The sequence below is a fragment of the Oculina patagonica genome, chromosome 1 (assembly GCF_052425735.1).
Source record: "Oculina patagonica isolate OP01 chromosome 1, crgOcupat, whole genome shotgun sequence".
Classification (NCBI taxonomy): domain Eukaryota; kingdom Metazoa; phylum Cnidaria; class Anthozoa; order Scleractinia; family Oculinidae; genus Oculina; species Oculina patagonica.
In genome coordinates, this window is record NC_135758.1 from 45,737,657 (window position 1) to 45,746,723 (window position 9,067).

Below are 9,067 nucleotides of genomic sequence, written 5' to 3' on the forward strand. Positions count from 1 at the left end.
TATTTGTAAACCGTACACTTTCATTTGTAACGATTGTGTCCCAAATGTACCCTGTTAGAAAATGAAACTTTCTACGGGAAAATGCGTTTCAAGATTGGTAATAAAGAAGCATAACTACGAACAAAGTTATTACTTAAAATTATGTATCATGCTTGACACTGTCTCTCTTCAGGGGGTCAACTCCCAAATTCCTGGGCATTTGTTGTCCGTAATAGAGAAATTCCGTGCGAAGTTGTGAGAGTCATTTTCAGTATTTCTTATTCGCCGGGACTTCAACTCCTGTCTGTAAAAATGGGGTGTCCATCATAGCGAGTTGTCCGCAAGGCAAGAGTTGACTGTCTTTCAACTTTATTGGTCTCAAAATTTACAATAATAAGAAGAAAAGGACCAAAAAAGAATTGTGCGAACGGAAAAATAATGATACCCATGCGAGGCGCAATCCTAAAAACTAGTAAGGATGGTGATAAAAATCTTAAATTAAAAAAAAAAAAGAAAAAAAAGAGCATGAACGGGAACGCATGAATCCGTGCTGTAAGGATGTAAATGATTTCGAGACATGGGAATAAAGTCTGTTACAAACGCAGCGTTCCGTAACTTTACTCACAATTGGTAGTAGTGAGATTGGTCTATAATTTTCAGCTGGCTCTAAAAGATCTTTTTATGAACTGGAGTAACATCAGCTGACTTCTATTCTGATGGAAACCGCCCAGTACGCAGAGAATGATTGAATAGGGCACAAAGACTTGGCGCGATCTGCTCACTGCACTCTTTAAGAATACGCGCAGGAATTCCATCGGGAGTGGCTTTTGACGGATCCAAAATAGACAAGCAATCTCTCACCTCGTTGAAAGATAATGTGATCTCAGAAATTTCCATATTCGAACTGCGTGCTTTGTCCTGCTTGGATAATGTAAACACAGAGCAGAAAAAAGCATTAAAGAGCTCAGCCTTTTCGGCTGCAGTTTTTGCTGATTTCCCGTCAAAGGTGATCTCAGTATTCGATCCCGATCGATGGTGTAGGATAGCTTTGTGATAGTTCCAAAATAGTTTAGGGTTTTTCTTTAAAGAGCCTTCAATTTTAAGGAGATAGTCGCGATGTTTTTGTCGGGCAAGTTTATTGATTTCATTGCTTATAGATCTCAGCTTTAACTTCCGTTCCACGGTTTTGTTTTCACGATATTTCCTCAGGACACGGTACTTTCTGCGTTAACTTTCCTGTCTATCCAAGGAGGAGAGTTGGTGTCTCTAATGTTCTTCATTGGGACACATTCAGCAAATGTTGCTAAAAATAAATTTTTCCACTGAGACTAACAGATGTCAACATCGTCGGAGTGCGACATATCGGAAGGTAGCAGCTGTAGGCGACTTCGCAGATCGTCAAAATCTGCCCTTTTGGACAGCTAAGTGCAAGACATTTGACTCATTTAGGTAAGGTTTCTTCAATGAAGTAAAGTTACAATTGAGGTATAAGAGATCGTTCTGTTTCCTTTGAAACTTAACATTTTTTTCAAGCACGTGATAAGATTTGTGCCGCCGCCGATTCACAATTAAAGGGGTGCGAGTCCAACCGGGCATTTCCAAGAAAAAAAAATTAATTATTTTCTTTACCGTATTTCGTGGTGAATTGTCTAACATAATTTTTTTTAACACAAAGCGTTCTTAATAAAATATGTAGGTAGCTTTGATGTTTAATTCTTTTTACTTTCGTTCCCTTCCCCTTATAATCCGTATAGGTATAGGTATTTTATTTAAAGTCGTTGACGTTGGGAGTCAGTGGTTGCCCAATCTCCCGAGCTAGGGGCTCATGTTAAAAACGCATGACTATTTACAATAAAGCTACTTACATTACTATTACTTTGGCTTAAATGAACTGTGTCACGGTTATTTTTTTTTTTTTTTGCTTAAAACATAGCTTGCGTTGCAGCCGGACATGTCACAAAATCGTCGATATACTGTCAACCCTCTCCAAGATGGACACTGTCGGGACCGGTTCTTGCTGTCCTTCTAAGAGAGGTGTCCGTCTTAGATGTGGTTTAGATATACTAAAATGAGGGTCTGAATGGGGTTTAGTGTTTAGTGTTATTTGTCCATAATTTTAAGTGTTTGATGTTACATTGGCTAATTTTTTAATGTTTACTGTTTCCGGAGAAAATACTGTTAAGTGTTTGGATGGTTTTTTGTGAAAAACCTATAGTCTTTTAGCATTGAAAATTCTTATCTGCTCTTCGAAAAGCGGTAATAAAATCACTCCTGAAAATTTTCGGATTTCTCCTCGGAAATCTTTGGTAGACTTAAAATATTCGGTAGTCTCTGGAAATTTTAGGTAGTCCTCGGAAATCTTCCGAAATAATCGGAAATCGTCGGAAAATGACCGAAAACTTCTAAAATAATAATATTGGCCTTTTTGGAGTCGTTTTTGTTTCTTTCTGGATAACATTTACTGTTACAGTGAATTTTAAACTGTTAGTGTTAAAATGCCTAAAAAATAACTGTTTCATGTTACAGAGTCAAAAAATTAAGTGTTTAGTGTTATCGAGGTACACGGTACACCCATTTAGACCTTCTAAAATGACCTAGAAACGGCAGGGACGGGACCAACACCAGGTGTCCGCCTTACAGCGATGTCCGTTTTATAGAGGTGTCCGTTAAGAGAGAGTTGACTGTAGTCTACTATTACCGGCGGTTTACACTGTCTGTGACGCAGGCTTCCTAAATCTCGAGACAAATCAATAAGGGAACATTTCAATAACACGACAAATACAAAAGAAGGTACTGATGGTCAAAAGTGGAAAAAATAAAACGGATTGCGATATGGCGTTTGAGATACTGTATGTTGGGCTGAACAGTTTTCAAAGTTAATCTCGTTTGCTTGTAGCTTAAATTTATAAAGCCGAGAAGTCGAGAAGACATATTTGTCAGTAATTGCTTTGCAAACATTAAGTTTCAAAGCGAGTGTTTGGTAAAATTAATAAAATAAACGTGATATATAAAAGGCTGAAAGGATGATGACAAATATGTCGAAGACGTTCAGTTCATTTTAATTATTTTTATCCTTTTAGGCTTGTATATATGATTTTTACCCTTTTTAGCGAATATTATGTCAATGAAATAAACTTAACTCAGTCGTGACACAGTCCCATTAAAGACTAAAACAAATTCTTATTTTACAACCTAAATTCTCTTTCTATATAGTCTATATACTGATATAGGTATAATATTGTTTTAAATATTATTCTTTGTATTTTTGTATCTATGATGTATCTCTTATTTCCCATTGATTGATAAAAACTTATTTAAAAAACACCCGACGCAACAGTGCAACTGCTAAAAGTCTCTAAATTAGCAACGTTGCAAAATTTACGACGTCAAACCGACACTCTCGTGCTATTCAACCAACACTCTCTAAGACAGACACTTTGGGACCGGTCCCCTTGCCTTAGTCCCCTCCCCATTTTCTCGCTCGCCGTTTCTCGCGCCGCTTCCCAACTAACCAAACGCCTGAAACAGGCTACTGTCCGTCTTAGAGAGATGTCCGCCGGATGTAATGTGACATCAGTAAACTAATTCTTAGAAAATAAAGCCGAATGGCTATGCACAGTAAACAGAGTAAAGTCGCTCACGTTTGCGAAACCTACAAAATGGGGAAAAATGGGGAAAATTGACTCGTTTCAGTTCATGCTTTTGAAATGTGAGCAGTACAGTTATGTTGCAAACTGTAACACGACTCTATGGATTCGCAGGTTCAAGGAAACGTTCACGGCTTCTAGTCATAAACCTTAACCAGTGTACACTTTGCAAACAGGAACAAGACTAAAATAAAATGAAAATACTGAAAATGACCGTATTCAGGTATCCCCTTGTTGAAGCAAACGATGAGAGCCTCTACAAATTGTAATACTCTAAGTAGAAAACGACTTCTTCACTAAAAAAAAAACACTTCTCGAGTCTCCGTTGGCAAGTTTCCGTTTCCCGTCTTAGAGCGGTCTATCGGGAGTTTAGTTACAAAGAGTAGACTGCATAACAAATTACTAATGGCGGGTGCAGGTGTGCACGTGCAAGCCGTTTTTCCGCCGTTTAATGTGGGTTTAACGCGAATATCTTGTTTGGGTTTTAAACAATCCAAAACCCCTCTGCTCATTTCATGTTTTGCGGTGTTTTGGTTTTGGGAGGAAAAGCCAAGTCAAGTCAACTTTATTTAGGCAGTGTGGACCAATCAGCACTTGGCTGGTATAACCAGCGGCCCTGCGTAAATTATGACTACATTATAAAAAAAATGAAACGCTTAATAAAATACAAATGAATTATAATTATTTTAAGAATTAAGACTGAGAAAATGGGAACCAAGTTACATAAATAAATTTATAAGGAAGAAAAAGTACTGTCTAAAATGAAGCCTAAAAAGGTTCTTAAAAATAAAAAGACATAGTTTTTCTCAAAGGAGTAGTAAAATTTGGAGAAATGGAAAAAACTGAAGATATAGTGTGATTTTAAAATTAAAATTTGAAGTAAAAAATTAGTTGGTGGACACCAGTTAGTCCCCCTGACAACCTGAAGTGCTCGAGCGTGGGGGGCCCGGGGGTGAACTGCAGGGGCGTAGCCATCTTTTGAAGAGTTGTAGGCCTGGTCGATCGCTAGGTTTTTTTTTTTTTTTTTTTGGGGGGGGGGGTCCACAGGGGAGGTTTTTGAGATAAAGACCATATACTTTCTCTTTCCGACTTTTTGGTGATTCTGCGGGTATTTCGACAGCTTATAGTTCTAACATGACATGACAAGGAATATTAATTGCACCTATTTTCGCTCGTTCGTAAATAAACGCTCTTTTCTTCAACAGCACATGGCACTTTCTAGATGAGCCTTGGTATCATCAGGAAAGGGGAGTTGCGAGACATATAATGCTAAGATATGTTAAAAATTGCTCTCTATTTCATTTTAAAAGTGCATCACCTTGAATTTTTTCTACTGTTCATTTAAAAAATACGAGTAAGTTGAAAATAGGCTAGCTACGCTCCTAAACTGAAATTGAAGAAGCAGAGACCGATACAACGTAGAATAAGAGAGTTAGTCTTGTACTATATTTCGGCTGGCCAAACCAGCCTTCTTCAGGTACAATGAAGTTTACATTGGCTATGTTTAAATTTATATGGTGATAATGATATCTTACGAAATACCGGAAATACGTAAACTGTCTGGCGGTGTTTCAAAAACAGTTTTCTTTCTTCTTTGAATTCGAAGCGAAGCGCGAAGCGCGATCGGAGAACATCATATCGGGAAACAACAAATCGAGATTCTCGAGAAATGAAAAGAGCTAAAAACGAACGTGAATTTGCAAGGACCACCGTGACAAGACCTGACCTGACAAAATAGAAGTACCGGATCCTCGCCTCCACCCCACCCCACCCTCTTGCTTCGGAGCTGTTTTAAACGACTAGCGAAGTTTTTTTTTTATTGTTTATGAAATTAGGCGGAATTATGAGACATTTTCAAGTGCAAAAATAATCTAAAAATAGAACGCCGCCATAAAAATCCCCGTAAAGCACGCGAGTTTTGTCGCAAGCGCGAAATGAACTGGGCCCTACTGACGTAATTTGATCGACGTCCTCGCCCCTCGCCTCAACCCCTCGCCAACCTGCACAGAAAGACGAGCGAACGTTTTGGCGCGTTGCGGGGAATTTGCTTGAGAAGTTTGCATTTTTCTGCCATTTTAGAAGGGAGAATGTCAAAGGTATGTGTATAGGAGTGTTTACTTTCTTCCAAGCTGCAATTTTGTTGAAAACGAAAACGCATTTGATAATTATCGAGGCAATTTGATTTATGTTGTAAACACGGCTCATCAGCTGCTGTTCGCGGTCTTGCAATGGAATGCAGTGTGCTGCTCATCTTAACAACTAAGAGAATTCTTTCTTCTCGTTTTGGCTGACTTTAAGATATAAAAAGGCATTCTTATGCTTTGTATTTGGTGGAAATTTAGAATTTTGTTCTGTTTTTCTGCACAGGAGATGTTGCTGTACCGACCAAGTAATTTGAGCTGTTGTCGACAGACTTGCACGTGTTCGCTCAGTTCTGGACAAACTCTTCCTATTTGAAGGTAAGGATTATATGCAGTTGACCTTTTACTCCACATTACGCTTGCATGGTTTATTTTAGGATGTTATAGTGACCTCTGTTTGGCGCAAAGTTAAATATTTTGAGTCTCGCCGAAGGAAACTCGAGGTGCCCTGGTTTGCTCATGCAGTTTCGAAAAGCCCATGTGCGGATGAAAAGTTCTTTTTGTCTTGAACTGTACACACTTGAACAAATTTTCCCGCGGACCAGTCGGCAACTAACTATAATTTGGACCAAGAAATTTTACTGCTTTGGCTTTTAGTCACCGCTCTACTTAAATTTTTTTTTTTTGCAGAACGACTGCGTTGGAGAAAAGCGAGAAAACGTCCCTTGAAAAAGGTAAGTTTGCTTGTCATTTAAAGTGATCTAAAGTGATACAAATTACTTTTGCTTTATCAGTGTGTCATTTAAATGAGTGAAATTACATTTGTTTTTCTATATTTCTGCTGCAGCGACCTACAGTGTTTTCTCATGCAACGGAGAAAGGCATCTACCAGAAGTCAGGGTACAGTTTTCGTCTAACTGTGAGTAATTTAAACTGTATGGATATGCCCTGGAAAAACAAATTCAACGAAAAATTATTGCTTAGAAATTGAAGTTGTATAGGTGGTCTGATAAGGCAGGCTTTCAGTCTATCCAAAATTTTGCATTTCCTTTCATGCCTGGTAGAACAAAGTATGAAACAGCATAAGGTACTGCCATTCAATAAGATGTAAATAAGTGCCGATTATTGTAAAATTCTGGAAAATGTCAAAGTTGTTGTGGAATACATTGGAAAATGCCCTTTTGTGTTAAAACCAGCAGATGAGTGTTTTGATCACTTTTAATACTACCGGCAAACAAAGACTTGTCAGATCAGACCTCAAAGTTCTGATCTCGAATCAAGAACTATATTATCTTGCTCTTAATATTGAACCCATTGACTCCTGAAGTTTTACGCGCTCGCCCACACCTGAATACCTGGCTATTTTACGGCATTCAACGCAAACGCACGAGTGGAAAAAATAAACCATATGCGCAGTAAATTCAGACAAACCATTAGTTTCTGAAGTAAACTTTTATTCAAACTAGACATGTTGAAATAGCAATTTATGACTAGAAAGAGATTCCCAGCATTGATAAATTGATCCCAAACGAAATTACAAGACAGTGATAAAATTTTATTCACCTCCGCGCATAATTTTGGAGCTCGCAAAAACACGTAGACTTTGTACAAATTATTAAGAAAAATCGTAAAATAGTCGGGTATAAGATAGGTTTTCAATCTGTTCAACTGAAACTGTCATTAATTCAATAACACTGAGCTTTTTTCTCGGTGCAGAAAACCGGTAACTCGAGATGATAAAATTATCTTCAAATCACGGCGGCGCGAAAAAGCATAAACAACACTTACAAAATTACAGAATTCCGACCACTAACTTAACACTAATACCGCTTTCTACGCGTTCCTTTAATTTTAATGTTAATAAACATACTCCTTTGTATATTCTGAAGCACTGTTGTAATTTTCTAAAGCGATAGACATAATTCAAAACGAAGCGGAGCTAATCAATGAAGAAGCAAGTCTCCCCAAAAATAGGTGTCATATAACAACACATGCGCAACAAATCTGTTCGCCCTCAAAAGCCTAAAATTCCGCACTCAAAATTGATAAATGACAAAAACTTGAAAGAAACTTTGTTTAGAATTTGTTTTCAGTTAGGATGAAGGCAAGAAATGTGTTCACAAGCGTCAAAATATCGAAATTTTTCGAGCCGTTCTGTACTGCACGGCAGAATTAATTATCCACATGTTCATGTCGAAGGCGAAGTTTTAATTTTAGTAGACGGCTTTTGGAGTCAATTGTACACTTAATGGATCTAGCGATCCTTCAAAAAATTACATCCAAATTCAAAGCAATAACAGTACATTACCATTTTGTTCTCAGAAGTCTTGAGAAGCTGCATTTAGGCCGTGTTCAAGGCGGTGATTTGAATTCAAAACGCACTTGTAAGCGCCATTACGGCATGTCTTCGCGGCCGTGAAAGGAAAGATGAATCCTTCTTCAACAAGGTTTTAGCACCCTGTACTCCATGGTTTTCCACTTTAGGGCCACTTAAATATTCTATAGTGTTTCTTCTTTCCTTTTTAAGTCTGAACGATGGTATTTTTTGTGTTCAGAATCAATAACAAGGCCTAGGAAGTTTGATTTTCTTGTATATTCTCAATGCGCGAAATAAGACTAAAAACCTTCTTTCTAGGACCCCAAGAGTTCCCTAAAATTATGCGCAGAAAACAGATTCTGATTGGTTTATTTGCCCTTATTATCTGTAGAACAATAGGAGAACAAAAAAACTCCAGGGAGGGAGGGAGAGGGCATTTGTCTCCATGTGCTTTTTACGGCCGGTTACGGCCGGTTTGGGAAATTCAGGGGTTGTCACGCACGGCCTGTTACGGCCGGTTTAGGAGTCAATGGGTTAAGCGACGTCATCATGAGAGCATTGCTTTATACCATGAGGTGGTTGTCTGGTTTTGTTGCATGCAATCGACCAATCAATTGAACTGAATAACTGAGAACTAACTACAGGAATGTTTCATGAAGCAAAAAAATCAAGTTTAACTTAACAAGTAATCATGGCATAGAACACAATTAATGTACTCCCAAACAGTTAAAAAGCACTAATACAAAGTATAAATGAAAAAGACAAATTAAACTTGTGGAGTTTCATTAGATTCAGTGAACAGAAAAGGCCTGACTAAACAATTACGAGACAGCGTTTGACCTTGCTTGCTGACAAATGACAAGTTAATTCAACTCTTGCATGCCATTAAGACGTGTTGAAATTAATTTTCTCTTGAAAGCCACAAAGATGAAACTAATAGGCAGTTTAAGATACGCTACGGCGAGGCGCTACTACGGCTGCCGGAAGTAATTTTCTCCAAATATAAGATACTGCGCATGTCAGTCAGTCACGTCCAGCCGTAG

The 9,067-nt window shown here is 38.1% G+C and overlaps 1 long non-coding RNA gene across 1 annotated transcript; it reads left to right on the forward strand.

Moving 5' to 3' along the window:
• Nucleotides 1-5,620: 5,620 nt before the first annotated feature.
• LOC144634452 (uncharacterized) lies at nucleotides 5,621-6,660 on the forward strand. The gene is made up of 4 exons (XR_013567204.1): nucleotides 5,621-5,722; nucleotides 5,994-6,085; nucleotides 6,398-6,441; nucleotides 6,555-6,660. It is a non-coding gene; the product is annotated as an uncharacterized LOC144634452 (long non-coding RNA).
• Nucleotides 6,661-9,067: the final 2,407 nt, after the last annotated feature.